This window comes from Arachis ipaensis, chromosome B10 (assembly GCF_059453495.1).
Source record: "Arachis ipaensis isolate K30076 ecotype BB chromosome B10, ASM5945349v1, whole genome shotgun sequence".
NCBI classification, from domain to species: Eukaryota; Viridiplantae; Streptophyta; class Magnoliopsida; order Fabales; family Fabaceae; genus Arachis; species Arachis ipaensis.
In genome coordinates, this window is record NC_142435.1 from 86,304,068 (window position 1) to 86,329,465 (window position 25,398).

General features: G+C 37.5%; 1 non-coding gene and 1 pseudogene across 1 annotated transcript; one reads left to right on the top strand and one right to left on the bottom strand.

Moving 5' to 3' along the window:
• The window catches only part of LOC148580722 (uncharacterized), a 113,686-nt pseudogene that overhangs the window by 55,772 nt on the left and 32,516 nt on the right, over positions 1 to 25,398 (top strand).
• Positions 1,449 to 1,556, bottom strand: LOC148580724 (small nucleolar RNA R71). The gene has a single exon (XR_015896131.1). It is a non-coding gene; the product is annotated as a small nucleolar RNA R71 (small nucleolar RNA).

The following is a 25,398-nucleotide window of genomic DNA, read 5'->3' on the forward strand; positions in this document are numbered from 1 at the left end:
AGTGTTCTTGGTATTCATCCTGATATTCAAAGTGTTCTTGCATGCATTAGTTGTTTTGATTCATAATTTTTATGTTTTGTTTCAAATTGTTGTTTTTCTCTTTCTTCATTGAAAATTCAAAAAAAAAATATCTTTCCCTTATTTTACCCATAAATTTCAAAATCGTATCTTTTTTAATTCTTTTTCAAAAATCAAATCTTTTTCAATTTTTTTCTTAATATTTTTTAAAATATCAAAATTAATTTTCAAAATTTTTTCTTATTTGCATCTAATATTTTCGAAATTAATTGCTATCATCTAATGTTTTGATTCAAAAACTTTCAAGTTATTACTTGTCTATTAAGAAAGGACCAATCTTTAAATTCTATAATCATATCTTTTAATTTCTTATTAGTCAAGTAATCAACTTTAATTTCAAAAATCAAATCTTTTTAATTTCCTTTTCAAATCTTTTTCAAAATGATTTCAAATCATATCTTTTTCAAAAAATCAATTTTCAAAATCTTTTCTAACTTCCTGTCTTTTCAAATTTGATTTTCAAATCTTTTTCAATTAACTACTTGACTTTTTATTTGATTTTAAAAGTTTTCTAGTTCAATCATATCTTTTTCAAAACAACCTAACTAATATTCTCTCTCTAATTTTCGAAAACTCCTACCCACTTTTTCAAAATTCTTTTTAATTAACTAATTGTTTCAAATTTTAATTTTAATTTTATTTCTCTTTTTAATTTTTGAATTCTAACTAATAATTAAAATAAAAACAAAAATATTTTCCTTTTATTCTTTTTAAAATTCGAAATTCTCTCTCTCTCTTCTCCTTCTTCTATTCTTCTCTTCTTCTACTCACATAAAGGAATCTCTATACTGTGACATAGAGGATTTCTCTTCTTTTCTGTTCTCTTCTTTTTCATATGTGCAGGAACAGGGATAGAGACATTCTTATTGAAGCTGATCCTGAACCTGAAAGGACTCTTAAGAGAAAACTAAGAGAAGCTAAAGCACAATCCTCCAGAGAGGACCTGACAGAAATTTTCGAAAAAGAAGGAGACATGGCCGAACCCAATAACAATGGTGGAGATGCAAGGAAGATGCTTGGTGACTTTATTGCACCCTCTTCTAATTTCTATGGAAGAAGCATCTCAATTCCTGCCATTGGAGCAAACAACTTTGAGCTTAAGCCTCAATTAGTTTCTCTAATGTAACAGAATTGCAAGTTTCATGGACTTCCATTGGAAGATCCTCATCATTTCTTAGCTGAATTCTTGCAAATCTGTGACACTGTCAAGACCAATGGAGTTGATCCCAAGGTCTATAGGCTTATGCTTTTCCCTCTTGCTGTGCAGAGCTAGAACATGGTTGGATTCACAACCTAAGGAAAGCCTGAACTCTTGGGAAAAGCTGGTCAATGCTTTCCTGGCCAAGTTCTTTCCACCTCAAAAGATGAGCAAGCTTAGAGTGAAAATCTAAACCTTCAGACAGAAGGAAGGTGAGTCCCTCTATGAAGCTTGGAAAAAATATAAGCAATTGATCAAAAGGTGTCCTAATGACATGCTTCCAGAATGGAGCATCATATGTATATTCTATGATGGTCTGTCTGAGTTGTCAAAAATGTCATTGGACCATTCTGCAGGATGATCTCTTCATCTGAAAATCCCTGCAGAAGCTCAGGAACTCATTGAAATGGTTGCAAATAACCAGTTCATGTACACCTCCGAGAGGAGTCCTGTGAATAATGGGACGCCACAGAAGAAGGGAGTTCTTGAAATTGATACTCTGAATGTCATATTGGCTCAGAACAAAATATTGACTCTGCAAGTCAATATGATTTCTCAAAGTCTGAATGGATTGTAAGCTGCATCCAACAGTACTAAAGAAGCATCTTCTGAAGAAGAAGCTTATGATCCTGAGAATCCTACAATGGCAGAGGTGAATTATATGGGAGAATCCTATGGAGAAATCGTCCAAATTTCTCATGGAAGGACCAACAAAAGCCTCAACAAGACTTCAACAATAATGGTGGAAGAAATAGGTTTAGCAATAGCAAGCCTTTTCCATCATCTTCTCAGCAACATATAGAGAATTCTGAACAGAGCCATTCTATCCTGGCAACCATAGTCTCTGATCTATCCAAGACCACACTAAGTTTCATGAATGAAACAAGGTCCTCCATTAGAAATTTGGAGGTACAGGTGAGTCAGCTGAGTAAGAAGATTACTAAAACTCCTCCCAGTATTCTCCCAAGCAATACAGAAGAAAATTCCAAGAGAGAGTGCAAGGTCATAACCATGACCAACATGGCCAAACCTGGAGAGAGTGAGGAGGACGTGAGTCCCAGTGAGAAAAGCCTCATGGGACGTCCCCTGGACAGAAAGGAGTTTCCCTTTGAGGAACCAAAGGAATCTGAGGCTCATACAGAGACCATAGAGATTCCATTGAACTTCCTTCTGCCATTTATGAGCTCTGATGAATATTCTTCCTCTGAAGAGGATGAAGACATTACTGAAGATCAAGTTGCTAAATATTTAGGAGAAATCTTGAAGCTGAATGTGAAGTTATTTGGTATTGAGACTTGGGAGGATGAACCGCCCTTGTTCACCAATGAACTGAATGCATTAATGAGGCAGACATTACCTCAGAAGAAACCGGATCCCAGAAAATTCTTCATACCTTGTACCATAAGCACCATGACCTTTGAGAAGGCTCTATGTGACCTGGGGTCAGAGATAAACCTCATGCCCCTCTCTGTAATGGAGAAACTGGGAATCTTTGAGGTACAAGCTGCAAGAATCTCACTAGAGATGGCAGACAAATTGATGCATGAAATTACAATCACACTTTTGCAACTCCGCACAACTAACCAGCAAGTGCACTGGGTCGTCCAAGTAATACCTTACTGAGTAAGGGTCGATCCCACGGAGATTGTCGGCTTGAAGCAAGCTATGGTTATCTTGTAACTCTTAGTCAGGATATCAATAATTCTCAGATTTAATTGTAAAAAGTAAAAGAACATGAAATAAATACTTGTTATGCAGTAATGAAGAATAGGTTGAGGCTTTGGAGATGCTTTATCTTCTGAATCTCTGCTTTCCTACTATCTTCTTCTTCATGCACACAAGGCTCCTTCCATGGCAAGCTTTATGTTGGGCATCACCGTTGTCAATGGCTACTTCCCGTCCTCTCAGTGAAACGTTCCAAATATGCTGTCACCGCACGGCTAATCATCTGTCGGTTCTCGATCATGCTGGAATAGAATCTATTGATCCTTTTGCGTCTGTCACACACCCAAAAATCACGAGTTTGAAACTTGTCATAGCCATCCCTTCCCAGATCCTACTCAGAATACCACAGACAAGGTTTAGATGTTCCGGATCTCAGGAATGACCGCCAATAATTCTAGCTTATACCACGAAGACTCTGATCTGACTCATGAGGCTAAGAGATATGCATTCAATCTAAGGTAGAACGGAGGTGGTTGTCAGGCACGCGTTCATAGGTGAGAATGATGATGAGTGTCACGGATCATCACATTCATCCGGTTGAAGTGCGAATGAATATCTTAGAATAGAAGCAAGCGTGATAGAATGGAAAACAGTAGTAATTGCATTAATTCATGAAGAACAGCAGAGCTCCTCACCCCCAACAATGGGGTTTAGAGACTCATGCCGTAGAGAATACAATAAGAAACGTGTAAAGTGTCATGAGGTACAAGATGAATCACTAAAAGTAGTTTTTTATAGTGAACTGGTGACCTAGGGTTACAGAAAATGAGTAAGCTAGGGTGTTTAGTGTAAAAATCCACTTCCGGGACCCACTTGGTGTATGCTTGGGCTGAGCATTGAAGCTTTCATGTGTAGAGACTTTTCTTGGAGTTAAACACCAGCTTTTGTGCCAGTTTGGGTGTTTAACTCCAGTTTTTATGCCAGTTCCGGCGTTAAATGCCAGAATTCTTGAGCTGACTTGGAACGCCTATTTCGGCCATCAAAGCTCGGGCAAAGTATGGACTTCTAAAAATTGCTGGAAAGCCCAAGATGTCTACTTTCCAATGCAATTAAGAGCACACCAATTGGGCTTCTGTAGCTCCAGAAAATCCACTTGGAGTGCAGGGAGGTCAGAATCCAACAGCATCTACAGTCCTTTTTCAGCCTCTGAATCAGATTGTTGCTCAGGTCCCTCAATTTCAGCCAGAAAATACCTGAAATCACAGAAAAACACACAAACTCATAGTAAATTCCAGAAAAATGAATTTTAAATAAAAACTAATAAAAATATAATAAAAACTAATAAAAATATACTAAAAATATACTAAAAACAATGCCAAAAAGCGTATAAATTATCCGCTCATCACAACACCAAACTTAAATTGTTGCTTGTCCCCAAGCAACTAAAAATCAAATAGGGTAAAAAGAAGAGAATATACAATGAATTCCAAAAACATCTATGAAGATTAGTATTAATTAGATGAGTGGGGCTATTAGCTTTTTGCTTCTGAACAGTTTTGGCATCTCACTTTATCCCTTGAAGTTCAAAATGATTGGCATCTATAGGAACTCAGAATCCAGATAGTGTTATTGATTTTCCTAGTTATGTATGTTGATTCTTGAATACTGCTACTTTATGAGTCTTGGCCGTGGCCCTGAGCACTTTGTTTTCCAGTATTACCACCGGATACATAAATGCCACAGACACATAACTGGGTGAACCTTTTCAGATTGTGACTCAGCTTTGCTAGAGTCCCCAATTAGAGGTGTCCAGGGTTCTTAAGCACACTCTTCTTTTTGCTTTGGACCTCGACTTTAACCGCTCAGTCTCAAGCTTTCACTTGACACCTTCACGCCACAAGCACATGGTTAAGGATAGCTTGGTTTAGCCGCTTAGGCCAGGATTTTATTCCTTTGGGCCCTCCAATCCACTGCTGCTCAAAGCCTTGGATCCTTTTTATCACCCTTGCCTTTTGGTTTAAAGGGGTATTGACTTTTTCTGCTTGCTTTTCTTTTTCTTTCTTTTTCTTTTCTCTTTTTTTTTGCAAGCTTTTCACTGCTTTTTCTTGCTTCAAGAATCAATTTTATGATTTTTCAGATCATCAGATAACATTTTTCCTTTTCCCATCATTCTTTCAAGAGCCAACAATTTTAACATTCATAAACAATCATCTTCAAAAATTCGCACTGTTCAAGCATTTATTCAGAAAACAATAGTATTGCCACCACATCAAAATAATTAAACTGTTTTAAAATTCAAAATTCATGTACTTCTTTTTCTTTTTCAATTAAAAATACTTTTTATTTAAGAAAGGTAATGGATTCATAGGACATTCATAGCTTTAAGACATAAACTTTAAATTTTTTTTGATTATGGAATAAAAATAAGACTCAAAAAAATAAATATAAGCGCAGACCCATAATAATAGAAGACAGAAAATTAAAAGCAGAAGAATAAATGACTCTTAAAATAGACTCTTAATAATAAAGGTTATCACAGAGTTAGGACTCAACAACCTTGATTTTGAGGAGTGCATGCTCCCTCAATTTGTGGGGTGCTTGGTCCTTCAAGGGAGAGCTTCTGGCGCTTCAGCTCCTGTAGCTCACGCCCTTGCTTCTCCTGTTCCTTCAGCAGTTTGCAGAGCATGCAGTTTTGATTCTGCTGTTCTTCCTTAAGTTGTTCCATAGCTTCTTGCAGCATGGTAACGGATGCTTCTAGGCGGGTCCAGTAGTCAATTTCAGGAATTTCTGGGAGGAACTCCTGCGCCCTCCTGTTGATGGAGTTGTCTTGCACTTGTTCTTCCATTGACTTCTTGGTGATTGAGTGTTCGATTGGGATGAATTCATCTACTTCCATCCTCACCCCAGCATCTTTACATAGCAGAGAAATTAAGCTTGGGTAGGCCAGTTTGGCTTCAGTGGAGTTCTTGTTTGCAATTGTGTAAATCTCACAAGAAATCAGATGATGAATCTCCACTTCTTTTCCAAGCATAATACAATGAATCATCACTGCTCTTTTGATAGTGACCTCAGAGCGGTTGCTAGTGGGCAATATAGAACGCCCAATGAAGTTCAACCATCCTCTTGCAACTGGTTTGAGATCTCCTCTCTTGAGTTGGTTTGTGACACCTTTTGAATTGGTTATCCACTTAGTTCCAGGGAGGCATATGTCCTCTAGAACTTGATCCAACCCCTTATCTACTCCCACCATTCTCCTATTAAAGGATTCTGGATCATCTTGTAGTTAAGGCAATTTAAAGATCTCTCTTATTTTGTCCAGATGGAAGTAAATAAGCCTCCCTCTGACCATGGTTCGATAGGTATGAAAGGCAGTTCCAGTTATTCTCTGCTTATCTGTCAGCCACAGATTTGAGTAAAATTCCTGAACCATGTTTCTTCCAACCTTTGTCTTAGGATTGGCTAGAATTTCCCATCATCTGTTTCGAATTTGCTCTTGGATCTCCGGATATTCATCCTCTTTCAGATTGAATTTAACTTCCGGGATCACTGACCTCAGACCCATTATTTTGTGGTAATGGTCTGCATGTTCTTTGGTTAAGAACCTCTCTTGATTCCAAAGACTCTTTGGAGTATTCTCTTTCTTGCCTCTTGATTTGGTTTGTTTTCCCTTAGGTGCCATGATCTTGATGAGTCTTAGCTCAGTGATCACGGAAAAACACACCAAACTTAGAGGTTTGCTCACCCTCAAGCAAAAGAAAGGAAAGGGGAGAGAGAGGAGAAGAGGCAAATTCGAATAGTGTAGAGGACGGGATGGCCGAATGTATATTTATAGAAGGAGGAGAGGGATTTCAAAAAATTTGAAAGAGATATGACATAGAGATATGATTGATGGAAGAAAATAAAATCATGATATGAAAAAGATGAGATTTGTAATTGAAAAAGATTTGGAAAGAAATTAAGAAGATAATTAAGTTTTTGAAGAAGATTTGGGAAGGATTTGAAAAAAAATTGAAAAGAGATTTAGAAAATGTTTGAATTTTTGAAAATTGAGGGTGAATGATGAAAGTTTGAAACATGTTTATGCAGAAAAGTATGAATCAAAACATGAAAATTCGAAAAAATTTGAAGTTGAAAACAAAATTTCCTTCCCCTGCCTTTCTGGCGTTAAACACCCAGAATGGTATCCATTATGGCGTTTAACGCCCAATTGTTGGCCATTATGGGCGTTTAACGCCCAGCCAGGTACCCTGGCTGGCGTTAAATGCCAGAAACCCCTTTATCACTGGGCGTTTTTCTGAACGCCCAAGATGCTGCAATTCTGGCGTTAAATGCCCAGAATGGTACCCATTCTGGCGTTTAATGCCCAAAATGGTACCTTTACTGGCGTTAAACACCCAGAATGATACCCATTCTGGCGTTTAACACCCAAAATGCCCTTTACTGGCGTTTTCTTGCAAGCAAGCTCCTTTTCTCTGCTTTTTGCACTGAATCCTTCTGTAACTCTGTGAATTCCTTCAATTTTGATGATTAACCTTTGAAGAAAAATGTATATCAAACTTCTACAAGTATTAATTAAGACAAATAACTTGCTAATGGCTGGGTTGCCTCCCAGCAAGCGCTTCTTTATTGTCTTTAGCTGGACCTTTATTGAGCTTCATTCAAGCCTCAGTTTTGAGCATTCTTGCTTAAAATTGCTTTCAAGATAATGTTTGATTCTCTGTCCATTAACAACGAACTTTTTATCAGAATCAATATCTTGAAGCTCAACATATCCATATGGTGACACTCCTGTAATCACATATGGTCCCCTCCACCGGGATTTTAATTTCCCGGGGAATAATCTGAGCCTAGAGTTGAACAACAGAACTTTTTGTCCTGGCTCAAAGACTCTGGATGACAATTTCTTGTCATGCCATTTTTTGCTTTTTCCTTATAAATTTTTGCATTTTCAAAAGCATTGAGTCTGAACTCCTCTAGCTTATTTAGCTGGAGCAATCTTTTCTCACCAGCTAACTTAGCATCCATGTTTAGGAATCTGGTTGCCCAGTAGGCTTTATGTTCTAGTTCCATGGGCAGATGACAGGCCTTGCCATACACAAGCTGGTATGGAGAAGTTCCTATAGGAGTCTTGAATGCTGTTCTGTATGCTCACAGAGCATCATCCAAGCTCTTTGCCCAATCCTTTCTACGGGCAATTACAGTCCATTCTAGGATTCTCTTTAATTCTCTGTTAGAGACTTCAGCCTGCCCATTTGTCTGTGGATGATACGGAGTTGCTACTTTGTGGCTAATTCCATATCGAACCATAGCAGAGTAAAGCTGTTTATTGCAGAAATGGGTGCCCCCATCACTGATTAGTACTCTGGGAACACCAAATCTGCTGAAAATATATTTTTGGAGGAACTTTAGCACAGTCTTGGTATCATTAGTGGGTGTGGCAATTGCTTCCACCCATTTAGATACGTAGTCTACTGCCACCAGAATGTAAGTGTTTGACTATGAGGGTGGGAAAGGACCCATGAAGTCAATACCCCATACATCAAACAACTCAATCTCTAAGATCCCTTGTTGAGGCATGGCATAACCATGAGGCAAGTTACCAGCTCTTTGGCAACTGTCACAGTTACGCACAAACTCTCGGGCATCTCTATAGAGAGTAGGCCAATAGAAGCCACATTGGAGGACTTTAGTGGCTGTTCACTCACTTCTGAAATGTCCTCTATACTGTGATCCATAGCAATGCCACAGGATCTTCTGTGTCTCCTCTCTAGGGACGCATCTGCAGATCATTCTGTCTGCACATCTCTTAAAGAGATATGGTTCATCCCATAAGTAGTACTTTGCATCAGAAATTAGTTTTTTCTTTTGCAACCTGCTGTACTCTTGGGGTATGAACCTCACAGCTTTATAATTTGCAATGTCTGCAAACCATGGCACTTCCTAAATGGAAAAAAGTTGCTCATCCGGAAAGGTCTCAGAGATCTCAGTAGGAGGGAGGGACGGCCCTGCTACTGGTTCTATCCGGGACAGGTGATCAGCTACGAGGTTCTCTGTCCCTTTTCTGTCTCTTATTTCTATATCAAACTCTTGCAGAAGCAACACCCATCTTATGAGCCTGGGTTTTGAATCCTGCTTTGTGAGTAGATATTTAAGAGCAGCATGGTCAGTATACACAATCACTTTTGAACCTACTAAATAGGATATAAACTTGTCGATGGCATAAATCACTGCAAGTAACTCCTTTTCTGTGGTTGTGTAGTTTTTTTGTGCGTCATTTAGAACATGACTGGCATAGTAAATGATGTATAGAAGCTTGTTATGCCTTTGTCCCAACACTGCACCAATGGCATGGTCACTGGCATCACACATTAATTCGAATGGTAATATACAGTCAGGTACAGAGATGGCTGGTGCTGTGACCAGCTTGGCTTTCAGGGTCTCAAACGCCTGCAGACACTCTGTGTCAAACACAAATGGCGTGTCAGTAGCTAGCAGGTTTCTTAGAGGTTTTGCAATTTTTGAAAAATCCTTTATGAACCTCCTATAGAATCCTGCATGCCCAAGAAAGCTTCTGATTGCCTTAACATTGGCAAGTGGTGGTAATTTCTCAATTACCTCTACCTTGGCTTGATCCACCTCTATCCCCTTGCTTGAAATTTTGTGTCCAAGGACAATTCCTTTAGTCATCATAAAGTGACATTTTTCCCAGTTTAAGACCAAGTTAGTCTCTTGGCACCTTTTCAAGACAAGTGCTAGATGATCAAGACAGGAGCTGAATGAGTCTCCAAATACTGAGAAGTCATCCATGAAGACTTCCAGGAACTTCTCTACCATATCAGAGAAGATAGAGAGCATGCACCTCTGAAAGGTTGCAGGTGTATTGCATAGACCAAAAGGTATTCTTCTATAAGCAAATACTCCAGATGGACATGTGAATACTGTTTTCTCTTGGTCTTGAGGATCCACTGTAATTTGGTTGTAGCCTGAATAGCCATGCAAAAAGCAGTAGTATTCATGGCCTGCTAGTCTCTCTAGCATCTGGTCTATGAATGGAAAAGGAAAATGATCCTTTATGGTGGCTGTATTGAGCCTTCTGTAGTCAATACACATACGCCACCCTGTAACTGTTCTTGTGGGAACCAGTTCATTCTTTTCATTATGAACCACTGTCATGCCTCCCTTCTTGGGGACAACTTAGACAGGGCTCACCCAGGGGCTATCAGAAATAGGATAAATAATCCCAACCTCTAGTAACTTAGTGACCTCTTTCTGCACCACTTCCTTTATGGCTGGATTTAGCCGCCTCTGTGGTTGAGCCACTGCCATGGCATCATCCTCCAATAAGATTTTGTGCATGCATCTTGCTGGGCTAATGCCCTTAAGATCACTTATGGACCACCCAAGAGCTGTCTTGTGTGTCCTTAGCACTTGAATTAGTGCTTTCTCTTCCTGTGGATTTAAAGCAGAGCTTATGATCACTGGAAAAGTGTCACCCTCTCCCAGAAATACATATTTCAGGGATGGTGGTAGTGGTTTGAGCTCTGGTTTAGGAGGTTTCTCCTCTTCTTGAGGGATTTTTAGAGGTTCTTTTATTTCCTCTGGTTCCTCCAAATCAGGCTGAACATCTTTAAAGATGTCCTCTAGCTCTGATTCAAGACTCTCAGTCATATTGATCTCTTCCACCAAAGAGTCAATAATATCAGTGCTCATGCAGTCATTTAATGTGTCTGGATGCTGCATAGCTTTGACAGCATTTAACTTGAACTCATCCTCATTGACTCTCAGGGTCACTTCCCCTTTTTGTACATCAATAAGAGTTCGTCCAGTTGCTAGGAAAGGTCTTCCTAGAATGAGAGTTGCACTCTTATGCTCCTCTATTTTCAACACTACAAAGTCAGTGGGAAAGGCAAATGGCCCAACCTTGACAATCATGTCCTCAATGATGCCTGATGGATATTTAATGGAGCCATCAGCAAGTTGAAGACATATCCGGGTTGGTTTGACTTCTTCAGTCAATCCAAGCTTTCTGATAGTGGATGCAGGTATTAGGTTGATACTTGCTCCAAGGTCATATAGAGCTGTCTTGGTGCAAGCACCCTCTAATGTGCATGGTATCATAAAGCTTCCTGGATCTTGAAGCTTTTCTGGTAAGCTTTTTAGAATGATTGCACTGCATTCTTCAGTAAGAAACACTCTTTCAGTTTCTCTCCAATCCTTTTTATGACTTAAGATCTCTTTCATGAACTTAGCATAAGAGGGTATTTGCTCAAGTGCCTCTGCAAACGGGATCTTTATTTCAAGAGTCCTGAGATAGTCTGCAAAGCGGGCAAATTTTTTATCCTGTTCCGCTTGGCAGAGCTTCTGAGGATAAGGCATCTTGGCTTTATATTCTTCATCCTTAGTTGCTGCAGGTTTATTCCCTACAGAAGTGGTTTGAGAAGCCTTCTTAGAGGGGTTACTATCACCACTTGCAGGTGTCTGATCCCTCATTGGCGTTTGAACGCCAGGAATGGGGGCTGAATGGGCGTTTAACGCCAGGTTCCCACCCTTTTCTGGCATCTGAACGCCAGATTTGGGCATCCATTGGGCGTTTAACGCCATTTTTCCCCTTTTTCTGGCGTTTGAACGCCAGAGTTATTCCTCTCTGGGCTCTTGATGTCCTCAGAGGGATTTTGGGCAGTGGTTTGGTCATCCTCTATCATTTGTTCCTTTCTTGACTTTTTGCTACTTTGAGCTGAGTTATTCAATGTCTTCCCGCTCCTTAGTTGGACAGCTTGGCATTCTTCTGTTATCTGTTTAGATAGCTGCTGTCTTGTGTGATTCAATTGTGCTTCTATATTCTTGTTAGCATTTTTAGTGTCTTGGAGCATCTCTTTGAATTCTGCTAATTATTTTGTCATAAGGAGTAATTGCTGATTAAGTTCAACAATCTGTTCTTGAGGATTAGGATCAGTAGTTACTGCCATAGCCTCTTCTTTTATGGAGGGCTCACTGTTTGAGTACAGATGTTGATTTCTAGCAACTGTATCTATGCGTTCTTGAGCCTCTTCAATTATTTTTCTCATGTGTATAGATCCACCAGCTGAGTGGTCTAGGGACATCTGAGCTTTTTCTGTAAGCCCATAGTAGAAGATGTCTAACTATACCCACTCTAAAAACATTTCAGAGGGGCATTTTCTTAGCATCTGATAAACCCCATTTGTAGGGTTTATCTTGTGCTTGATTTAGGGGATTTTATACCCTTTTACCCACATTTATCCATTGAAATAGCATGGTTTTATAACTTCTCCTTTAATTGTGCTTAAGAGTGAAAAAATGCTTTTTAGGACTTAAAATAGCTAAATCTAATTCTCCTTGATTCCATTAGATGCCTTGATATGTTTGCTAAGTGATTTAGATTTAGGAGGCAAGGATTGGACCAAGGGAATGTAGGAAAATCATGTAGAAATGGAGAACTTATGGAGAAATAAAGGAAACGCAAAAGCTGTCAACCCGACCTCTTCGCACTTAATCGGCCATAACTTGAGCTACAGAGATCCAAATGATGCGGTTCCAGTTGGGTTGGGAAGCTAACATCTAGGGCTTCGAAACGATATAAGATTTGATATGGTTGAACCCCGCATGGTGACGCGTACGCGCATAGTACGCGCACGCGCCGTTGCTGCCACCTGGTTCACTTAAAGCAAAATGTGGCCAGCGAATTCTAAAGCCTTGTGGGCCCAATCCAACTCATTTCTGATGCTATTTAGGCCAAGGATTGAAGGGGGAATGGGATACTTTTCATACTTTAGAAGTTAGTTACCATTAGTTTAGTTTTAGCTTAGTTTAGTAGTGAGAGTTAGTTTCTAGAGAGAGAAGCTCTCACTTCTCTCTAGAATTAGGATTAGGATTAGGTTTAGTTCTTAGATTTAAGTTTTGATCTTTGCTTTCTTCCACTTATATCTCTCAATTTTTTGTTGCTACATTCAATCTTCTTCTATTCTTTTGTTGTAATTTCCTTTATGTTGTTCTTATATTTTGTTGTAGATCTAGTATTGTTCCTTCTACATTCCTCCAATTCAATAAGAGGTAATTCATAATAAATGTGTCTTCTTTGCTTTTCTATTGTTGATCTCTTGTTTTTGTAGTTGTAGATTCCTTTAATTCTTGCATTTAATAATGTTTACTTCTATTGCACTTTATGTGTTTGTTGAAATGTCTCTTTTAGTTTTAGTGTAGATTTTGTTCCTCTTGGCCTAGGTAGAGTAATTAGTGACACTTGAGTTATCTAATTCCTTTGTTGATTGATAATTGGAGAGATTGCTAATTGGTTTGGGGTGCACTAAAGCTAGTCTTTCCTTGGGAGTTGGCTAGAACTTGTGGCTCAAGTCAATTCATCCACTTGACTTTCCTTTATTTAGTAAGGGTTAACTAAGTGGTAGCAATGAACAATTCTCATCACAATTGAGAAGGATAACTAGGATAGGACTTCTAGTTCTTACACCTTACCAAGAGCCTTTTATAGTTGTTAGTTTACTTTTCTTGCCATTTATAATTCTTGTCTAAAAATCCTAAAAAACCCCAAATATAACTCACAACCGATAACAAGACACTTCATTACAATTCCTAGGGAGAACGACCCAAGGTCCAATACTTCGGTTTATAAATTTTAGGGGTTTGTACTAGTGACAAACAACTTTTTGTATGAAAGGATTATTGCTTGGTTTAGAAACTATACTTTACAACGAGATTTTATTAGTGAATTTATAAACCGTCAAAAATCCTTCCAAGGCATATCCCATATGAAGAATCCTCTTTCCAATTCTTTCCTTCTCCTTTCTTCTTCCCTTCTCCTACCCCTCATCCAACACTTCCAAACACCATGGATAACCATTTATTTTATTTAGTTAATTAGTTAGTTAGTTAGTTGATTAGTTAGTTTTAGTTTAGTTTTCATTTTTTTTTCTCTCTTTTCATCATAAGTGTTGGAGTATTGACTTTGTTTACTATACATTGCTATATCCCTTATTGCCTAAATGCTATTTTAGCATGAATGTTTTTAGATAATCTTTGTTGGATTCTATGATTGAGGTTATATTTTGTTACTTGGTTTTGAGTTCTTCATGCTTACCTTTTGAAAAATACCAAGTGATGAGAATTGTCTTCGAGCTTATAACTCTTTTGAATTGCATGTTGTAGCTAGCCATCATGTGATTTGGATCCTTTTCCCTCGATTAGGCAACCTCTTGATGGATGATGTTGTGCATTTACCTTAATGCATTGTGTTCATGATTATATGCATCCATATGTGTTTGGCTTGAATGTTTTTATGCTTCGATAATGCTTGTTTTACCTTACAAGTTCACTTAAAGCATCTCAAGCACACTAGGATAAGTGAAGTGCATGCTTCTTTTGTGACATAGCTTTTATGCTAATGTGTATTCTAAACCGCGCAATTTAGAATTCACACACCTAATATTTCTTAATGTCACACTAATTCACCCACATCATTCTAGTGATTCACCTCATTCCAACAATGTATGCTTCCTTGCTTTTATATCTTCTCATCTTATGGTGTTGTATTTTTGTTTTTCATGATAAATGCACCACAAGCAAACATGGAAGCAAGACTAAGAACACGCAGCAATCTGGAGATTCGCCGTACCCCCTTGCTCATCTTTGAGTGCACCGAGGACGGTGCAAACTTTTAAGTGTGGGGAGGTCGTCCAACCGATCGGCGATTTTGGGTGACAAATTTCTAATCCCAACACTTTTGCATTTCATTTTAGGTTTTTAGGATTTTTTTTACTTTCATTTTCTTATTTTTGCATATGTATACACAATAAGCTTAGTCAAAATAATGAAATTTTTCAAGGATTTCTATCTATAGGGCACCTCAATTGATTTGAGTGAAAACTTTTCATAGAACTTGCTTGAATTATATATATTATGGATCATGTTTTGAGCTAAGAATACAAGCTTGTGAGACTTGAGCCTAATAGCGTGGTTACATCTTATAACCACTTATTTTTCCTTCTTGTGTGCATTATTCTCTTTCTATGATTGTAATCTTTGATTTGTTTGATTCTTTATGTCCATTATTTTGTGTATTCATGCATTTATATGATTGAGGCCATCATTTCATTAGCTCACTTACCCAAATGGCCTTACCTTTTATCTCCCATTGTTAGCCAACTTTGAGCCTACGCTTAACCCACTTATTCTTATTTTAGCACATTACAAGCCTTAAAGCGAAAAACAATAATTGTCCCTTAATTTGGATCTTTGATTAGCTTAGGCTAGTGTGTGTGAATATCATTCAAGTGTGGGAACCTTGGGACATTGGGTGAATAAAAGGGTATTGTGTATTGTTATTGAAAATATTGGGAATTGGGTACATACTCATGTATTGATCAAATGTAAATCCTTATGCATTGATGCTCTTGTATATAGAAATAAAAAAATGAGAAAAAAAAAAGAACAAAAGAAAAAGAAAAAACAATATGGAAAAGAAAAGAAAAAAAATAGAAAAAGAAAGAAAAGAAAAAAAAAGAAGAAAAATAATAAAAAGGGGACAAAATGCCCCAAAGCGAAGCTCAATAAGATCAATGCATAAGTGTTGTGAAATGAAAAGGGATGCATGAGTATGTGAAAAAGTGAGTAGAATGGGTAGTTAGAGTAGAATTTAATTGTATAGGTTATTATATGGGTTAAGTGGAAAGTTTAAGCTTATCAAAGATTCAAATTCCAAGCTCATTTAACCAAATATGCATCCTACCTTGACCCTAACCCCATTACAACCTATGAAAAGACCTCATGATATATGTATGCATGCATGAAATATTTGCTGATTGTTAGAAGAAAAACAAATCTTATAAAGCATGATTAGAAGAGAATTAAGAGAATCAACCCTAAACACTTGAGTGAATAGAGTGCAAACACTACCGGCGAGGGTTTGATGCTCAATTACATGTTTTCACCTATGATCATAATTTTCGTGCAAGTTTGTAAAAATATTTAATAACTCAATTCAATTGTGGATTAGACTTGCTAGTCCTTAGCCCTTGTGCATATATGTTTCTTGGGAATTGATTTATTTTGACCAAGCACTTGCATTCATTTAGATAGTTGCATATAGGTAGATTGCATTTAGTTAGTTTCCATTGAATAAATGCTATACCCTTACTTCATTCTTGGTTTAAGCATGAGGACATGCTTGGTTTAAGTGTGGGGAGGTTGATAAACCCCATTTCTAGGGTTTATCATGTGCTTGATTTAGGGGATTTTATACCCTTTTACCCACATTTATCCATTGAAATAGCATGGTTTTATAACTTCTCCTTTAATTGTGCTTAAGAGTGAAAACATGCTTTTTAGGACTTAACATAGCTAAATCTAATTCTCCTTGATTCCATTAGATGCCTTGATATGTTTGCTAAGTGATTTAGATTTAGGAGTCAAGGATTGGACCAAGGGAATGTAGGAAAAGCATGTAGAAATGGAGAACTCATGGAGAAATAAAGGAAACGCAAAAGCTGTCAACCAGACCTCTTCGCACTTAATCGGCCATAACTTGAGCTACAGAGATCCAAATGATGCGGTTCTAGTTGGGTTGGAAAGCTAACATCCGGGGCTTCGAAACGATATAAGATTTACTATATTTGAACCGCGCATGGTGACGCGTACGCGCATAGTATGCGCACGCGCCGTTGCTGCCACCTGGTTCACTTAAAGCAAAACGTGGCCAGCGAATTCTAAAGCCTTGTGGGCCCAATCCAACTCATTTCTGATGCTATTTAAGCCAAGGATTGAAGCGGCAATGGGATACTTTTCATACTTTAGAAGTTAGTTACCATTAGTTTAGTTTTAGCTTAGTTTAGTAGTGAGAGTTAGTTTCTAGAGAGAGAAGCTCTCACTTCTCTCTAGAATTAGGATTAGGATTAGGTTTAGTTCTTATATTTAAGTTTTGATCTTTGCTTTCTTCCACTTATATCTCTCAATTCTTTGTTGCTACATTCAATCTTCTTCTATTCTTTTGTTGTAATTTCCTTTATGTTGTTCTTATATTTTGTTGTAGATCTAGTATTGTTCCTTCTACATTCCTCCAATTCAATAAGGGTAATTCATAATAAATGTGTCTTCTTTGCTTTTCTATTGTTGATCTCTTGTTTTTGTAGTTGTAGGTTCCTTTAATTCTTGCATTTAATAATGTTTACTTCTATTGCACTTTATGTGTTTGTTGAAATGTCTCTTTTAGTTTTAGTGTAGATTTTGTTCCTCTTGGCCTAGGTAGAGTAATTAGTGACACTTGAGTTATCTAATTCCTTTGTTGATTGATAATTGGAGAGATTGCTAATTAGTTTGGGGTGCACTAAAGCTAGTCTTTCCTTGGGAGTTGGCTAGAACTTGTGGCTCAAGTCAATTCATCCACTTGACTTTCTTTTATTTAGTAAGGGTTAACTAAGTGGTAGCAATGAACAATTCTCATCACAATTGAGAAGGATAACTAGGATAGGACTTCTAGTTCTCACACCTTACCAAGAGCCTTTTATAGTTGTTAGTTTACTTTTCTTGCCATTTATAATTCTTGTCTAAAAATCCTAAAAAATCCCAAATATAACTCACAACCGATAACAAGACACTTCATTACAATTCCTAGGGAGAACGACCCGAGGTCCAATACTTCGGTTTATAAATTTTAGGGGTTTGTACTAGTGACAAACAACTTTTTGTATGAAAGGATTATTGCTTGGTTTAGAAACTATACTTTACAACGAGATTTTATTAGTGAATTTCTAAACCGTCAAAAATCCGTTCATCAGCATCCCTCTGTACCTCTCCCAGGCATTATAAAGGGATTCATGATCTTCTTGTTTAAAGCCTTGGATGTCCAGTCTTAGCTGTGTCATCCTTCTTGGAGGGTAAAATTGATTCAGAAATTTGTCTGTTAATTGTCTCCATGTTTTTATTCTTGATGTGGGTTGGTTATTTAACCACCTCTTAGCTTGATCTTTTACAGCAAATGGAAACAATAATAATCTGTAGACATCCTGATCCACTTCTTTATCACGTACTGTGTCAGCAATTTGTAAGAACTGTGCCAGAAACTCAGTAGGTTCTTCCTATGGAAGACCGGAATACTGGCAATTTTGCTGCACCATGATAATGAGCTGAGGATTTAACTCAAAGCTGCTTGCTTTGATGGGAGGTATACAAATGCTACTCCCATATGCAGCTGTAATGGGGTTAGCATATGACCCCAGAGTCCTTCTGGACTGTTCACTTCCACTTAGGTCCATGATGGAAAAAGGGAGATGATGTGGATTGCAATTAAATTATATTTTTATTTTATTTATTTTATTTAATTAAAAGTGACCAAAAATAATAAAATAAAATAAATGAAAAATAAAATAAAATTTTGAAAACTAAAAGAAAATAAAATCAAAGCAAATTGAAAAATAAATTAATTAATTAATTAAAAAGATTTTGAAATTAGCAATTAAAAAGATATGATTGAAAATTATTTTGAAAAAGATATGATTTAGAAGATATGATTGCAAATAAAAAAATATGATTGAGAAGATATGATTGCAAATAAAAAAAAGATATGATTGAAAAGATATGATTGAAGAAATTAAAAAGATTTGATTTTTGAAAAAGATTTGAAAAGATCAATTTTGAAATTAGAATATTGACTTGACTAAAAAAAAGATATGATTTTGAAAATATTTGACTAAATTAATGCAAAATTTCGAAATTTATGAGTAAAATAAGGAGAGGATATTTTTTTTATTTTTGAATTTTAATGCGGAAAGAGAAAAATAACAAAATGACACTAAACTTAGAAATTTTAGATCAAAACATAGAGAACAAACAAGAAAACCTTGAATGTCAAGATGAACACCAAGAACACTTTGAATATCAAGATGAACACCAAGAACAATTTTTGAAACTTTTTTTTTATTAAATAAAAGCACAAAGGACACCAAACTTAAAATTTTTAGAAAATCAAGCACAATATTTTCGAAAAATTAAAGGAAAAACAAAGAAGACACCAAACTTAGAATTTTTAAAGATCAAGAAAGACTAAGAACATGCAATTCAAAAAAATTAAAAGAGAGTAAAAGCATGCAATTGACACCAAACTTAAAATATGAAACTAAACTCAAATAAAAGACTCTAAACCAACAAAAATAAAATATTCCTAATCTAAGCAACAAGATAAACCGTCAGTTGTCCAAACTCGAACAATCCCCGGCAACGGCGCCAAAAACTTGATGCATGAAATTACAATCACACTTTTGTAACTCCGCACAACTAACCAGCAAGTGCACTGGGTCGTCCAAGTAATACCTTACTGAGTAAGGGTCGATCCCACGGAGATTGTCGGCTTGAAGCAAGCTATGGTTATCTTGTAACTCTTAGTCAGGATATCAATAATTCTCAGATTTAATTGTAAATAGTAAAAGAACATGAAATAAATACTTGTTATGCAGTAATGAAGAACAGGTTGAGGCTTTGGAGATGCTTTATCTTCTGAATCTCTGCTTTCCTACTATCTTCTTCTTCATGCACACAAGGCTCCTTCCATGGCAAGCTTTATGTTGGGCATCACCGTTGTCAATGGCTACTTCCCGTCCTCTCAGTGAAAACGTTCCAAATGTGCTGTCACCGCATGGCTAATCATCTGTCGGTTCTCGATCATGCTGGAATAGGATCCATTGATCCTTTTGCGTCTGTCACACGCCCAAAAATCGTGAGTTTGAAGCTCGTCACAGCCATCCCTTCCCAGATCCTACTCAGAATACCACAGACAAGGTTTAGACGTTCCAGATCTCAGGAATGGCCGCCAATAATTCTAGCTTATACCACGAAGACTCTGATCTGACTCATGAGGCTAAGAGATATGCATTCAATCTAAGGTAGAACGGAGGTGGTTGTCAGGCACGCGTTCATAGGTGAGAATGATGATGAGTGTCACGGATCATCACATTCATCAGGTTGAAGTGCGAATGAATATCTTAGAATAGAAGCAAGCGTGACAGAATGGAAAACAGTAGTAATTGCATTAATTCATGAAGAACAGCAGAGCTCCTCACCCTCAACAATTGGGTTTAGAGACTCATGCCATAGAGAATACAATAAGAAACGTGTAAAGTGTCATGAGGTACAAGATGAATCACTAAAAGTAGTTTTTATAGTGAACTGGTGACCTAGGGTTATAGAAAATGAGTAAGCTAGGGTGTTTAGTGTAAAAATCCACTTCCGGGGCCCACTTGGTGTATGCTTGGGCTGAGCATTGAAGCTTTCATGTGTAGAGACTTTTCTTGGAGTTAAACGCCAGTTTTTGTGCCAGTTTGGGCGTTTAACTCCAGTTTTTATGCCAGTTCTGGCGTTAAACGCCAGAATTCTTGAGCTGACTTGGAACGCCTATTTCGGCCATCAAATCTCGGGCAAAGTATGGACTATTATATATTGCTGGAAAGCCCAGGATATCTACTTTCCAAAGCAATTGAGAGCGCGCCAATTGGATTTCTGTAGCTCCAGAAAATCCATTTTGAGTGCAGGGAGGTCGGAATCCAACAGCATCTGCAATCCTTTTTCAGCCTCTGAATCAGATTTTTGCTCAGGTCCCTCAATTTCAGCCAGAAAATACCTGAAATCACAGAAAAATACACAAAATCATAGTAAAGTCTAGAAAAGTTAATTTTAAATAAAAAATAATAAAAATATAATAAAAACTAATAAAAATATACTAAAAATATAATAAAAATAATGCCAAAAAGTGTATAAATTATCCGCTCATCACAAATCAATGAAACAGGCTTATGGACTAGTAGAGGACGTGCTAGTGAAGGTTGAAGGCCTTTACATCCCTGCTGATTTCATAATCCTAGACACTTGGCAGACCCTTCCTAGCCATAGCAAAAGCTGTGATTGATGTTGACAGAGGAGAGTTGGTCCTTAAGTGGAATGAGGACTACCTTGTATTCAACACTCAAAGTTCTCCTTCCGTAACCATGGAGAGGAAGCATGAAAAGCTTCTCTCAATACAGAGTCAAACAAAACCTCCACATTCAAACTCTAAGTTTGGTGTTGGGAGGCCACAACCAAACTCTAATTTTGGTGTTGGGAAGCCACAATCAAACTCTATGTTTGCTGTTGAGAGGATCCAACCCTGCTCTGATTATCTGTGAGGCTCCATGAGAGCTCACCGTCAAGCTATTGACATTAAAGAAGCACTTATTGGGAGGCAACCCAATGTTATTTAATTATATCTATTTATTTTCCATTGTTATTTTATGTTTCCTGTAGGTTGATGGTCATGTGAAGTCACAAAAATAACTGAAAAATCAAAAACAGAATGAAAACCAGCATTAAAAACAGCACAACCTAGAGGATAAGCTTACTGGCGTTTAAAAGCCAGTAAGAAGCATCAGACTGGCATTTAACGCTAGAAAAAAGCATCAAGCTGGCGTTAAATGCCAGAAATAGGCTACAGTCTGGCGTTTAATGCCAGAAACAAGCACCAACTTGGCATTAAACGCCAATAAAGGGAGAAAAGCTGGCGTTTAACGCCAGAAACAAGCAGCAGTCTGGCGTTAAACGCCAGGATTGCACTCTAAGGGCATTTACACGCCTAAATGGAGCAGGAATGATAAGTCCTTGACCTCTCAGGATCTGTGGACCCCACAAGATCCCCACCTACCCCACCTCTTCTTCTCTCCTCTTCACACCTTTCCATAACACTCTTCCCCAAAATAACCTCCACCAATCACCTTCATTACTCCTCCAAAACCATCATACAACCCATCTACACCCACTCACTCAAATTCAAACCATCACTCTTTCCTTTTCACACATCATAACCACCAAAACCCCTTGGCCGAACCATTCACACACCTCCATCTCCTCCATCTCTTCTTCTTCTCTTCCTTTCTTTCTTCTTTTGCTCGAGGACAAGCAAACCTTTTAAGTTTGGTGTGAAAAAAGCGCTATTTTTTTGTTTTTCCATAACCATTAATGGCACCAAAGACCGGAGAAACCTCTAGAAAGAGGAAAGGGAAGGCAATTGCTTCCACCTTCGAGTCATGGGAGATAGAGAGATCCATCTCAAAAGCCCATCACTAAGAAGAAGATGGAGCAAACAAGAGAGCCCACTCATGGACTTCAACAAGAGCATAAGAAAATTCCTCATCTAGAAATCCTTGAGATGCCTCAAGGGAAGTATTTTCCTCCACAAAATTATTGGGAGCAAATCAACACCTCCCTAGGAGAATCGAGTTCCAACATGGGACAACTAAGGGTGGAGCACCAAGAGCATTCCATCCTCCTCCATGAAATTAGAGAAGACCAAAGAGCTATGAAGGAGGAGCAACAAAGGCAAGGAAGAGATAGAGAGGAGCTCAAGAACACCATTGGTTATTGATGCGTGAGCATCTTTCCTATCTTTTCCTAGTGAATTTGCATCTAACTTGTTGAGTTTAATTAAGAATTAATTATATTTTAGCCACTATGGATGCTATTTTGAGTTTTGTGCAATTTTATTCATTTTAGGTAGCATTCGGATGGATTTGATGAAGTTTCTGCAGAGAAAAAGAAGAAACCAAGGAGATGACCAGCGAATACCGACGCGGACGCATGGCTCACGCGACCGCGCGGAAGGGAGAAAATCGCAATGACGCGATCGCGTGTCTGACACGAACGCGTGGACTGGAATCTGCACAAATGACGCGACGCATGACTCGCGAAAAAGGACCATCGACGCGTGTGCGTGACCGACACGTACGCGTGACATGCGCCACGTGCAGAAAACGCAGAAAAATGCTGGGGGCGATTTCTGGGCTGTTTTGACCCAGTTCTTAGCCCAGAAATCACAGATTAGAAGCTGCAGAAGGGACAAATCAAGTGGTCCCCACCCATCAGCTGAAGACTTGTTAATTAATTTGAATTTAAATTCAAATCTTATTTTAGGAAAAGATATTATTTTAATTTTAATTTTAGAAATTTGATTTTTAAATTATTAGGATTAGTTATAAGAGGGATCCCAATAGGGTGGTTCCAGAACAACATTCCACAACATTATTCCATACGAATTTACATTCCATATTTCATGAGCAACTAATCCTCCATTGTTAAGGTTAGGAGCTCTGTCTATTGTATGGATTGATAATATTATTTTTCTATTTTAATTCATGTTTTGATTAATTGTTTTCAGTCTTTATTTTATAAATTTGGGTGGAACGGAAGTATGACCCATGTTCTATTTGAGTTCTTGTATAACTTGGAAAAGCTCTTTACTTGAACAATAGCTTGAAAACATATTATCCTGAATTTCTAATTGTTTGTATTTTACGGGATACGTGACATATAATCCCTTTATTTTTGGACAATTAGGATTCTTGTGGCATATAAACTGGAATTTGATCATCACCCTCTAATTGGAATTAATTGACCAAGGAATTGGCAGTTGATGAATTTTAGAGGAGACTAGGAAGGTCTAAGGAATTAGAGTCTAGTCACAAATAGTTTGCCATGAATTAAATCTTGCATGACTAAAATAGGTAATAAGAAAAGTCAATCCAGAAAATAGATAACTCTGAAACCTTAACTGCCTTCTCAATATTTTATTCCCAACTTATTTATTTGTCTATCCTTTTGATATTCTGAGTTCGAACTTAAACCTTTTGAACATCTCAAAACCATTTTATGTTTGTCTAACTAAGTAAATCATTTAACCATTGTTGCTTAGTCCATCAATCCTCGTGGGATCGACCCTTACTCACGTAACGTATTACTTGGTACGACCCGGTGCACTTGCCGGTAAGTTAGTGGGTTACAAATAACGCACCAAGTTTTTGGCGCCGTTGCCGAAGATTGACAGTGATTAACAACTATTCGTTGTTTGATTGCTTAGATTAGATAATTTTTTATTATATTTTTTTCTATTATTATTAATTTTTATTTTGCATTTTTTTCTTACGTTATTTTTTCTTTTTTTCTTTTCTTTACGTTAATTTTTTTTCTTTGCCCTCTCGTTTACGTTATTTCTTTTCTCTTTTCCTTTTCATTTAGACCCCCCTCCCCTTTATATCGTACTTTTTTTACTTTTATTAATATATATATATATATATTTAAAAAAATAAAATAGCACTAAAAATTTATTTTTTTTATTTCTGAATTTAAGTTTGGTGTTACCCAGTTAATTTTATTTCAATTTTTCTGTTTATTTTTTTCTTTTAAATTTTCAAATTTTTATTTATTTATTTATTTAGTATTTTTATTTTATTATTTTGCACAGGTTACCTCACAGGGACTTCTCTGCACTCTGACGTACAAAGTCCCATTTTTTCTTGTTTTCTGTTTGTGTATGTGCAGGAATAGAGACAAATAACATCTCTTAGACTTTGATCCTGAACCTGAAAGAACCTTCAGGCGGCATTTACAACAAGCAAGTCTTTGCAAGGCTACAGAATCTACTATGGATCCCAATAATAATGTTAATGCCAATGTGGTAAATCCGAATGGGGATGATCAACAAAGGAGAGTGCTTGGCTCTTATTCTGCTCCTACTGCAGATCTTTATGGAAAGAGCATTGTGGTTCCTCCTATAACAGCAAACAACTTTGAGTTGAAGCCACAATTGGTCACCCTGGTGCAACAAATTGCCAGTATCATGGTCTTCCTCACGAAGACCCAAAGTAATTTATATCTGATTTTCTGCAGATATGTGATACTGTGAAGACAAATGGAGTGAACCCAGAGGTGTACAAACTCATGCTTTTCCCGTTTGCTCTGAGGGATAAAGCAAAGCTATGGCTAGATTCACAACCAAAGGAGAGTCTGAATACTTGGGACAAGGTTGTTACAGAGTTTCTCACTAAATTTTTCCCACCAAAGAAGCTGACTAAGCTTAGGTTAGAGGTTTAGACCTTCAGACAGAAAGAGGGTGAAACACGTTATGAAGCTTGGGAGAGATACAAGCTACTGACTAGGCAATGCCCTCCGGACATATTCTCCAAATGGACCCAACTAGATATCTTTTATGAAGGTTTGGGTGAGATGTCCAAGATGAGCCTAGACACTTCTGCAAGTGGTTCACTGCACAAGAAGAAGACACTAGAGGAGACTATTGAGCTTATTGAATTAGTTGCAAGTAACCAATATTTATACTCATCTAACAAGAATCCTGTGAACTCTGAGACCCCTCAGAAGAGAGGCGTGTTAGAAGTAGAAGTTGTTAATGCTCTTCTTGCTCAGAATAAGGTGATGTCTCAGCAAATAAATCTACTTACTCAACAGATGGGTGGCATGCAAGTCTCAGCAATCAACACCCAAAATCCACAACAGGAAGTCTCCTATGACATGGCAGGTAACTTTATGCAAAATGATAATTATGATTATGCTCAAACTTCTTCTGAACAGGTGAATTACATGGGAAGTGGTCCTATAAATCCCAACAATGATCCATATTCTAA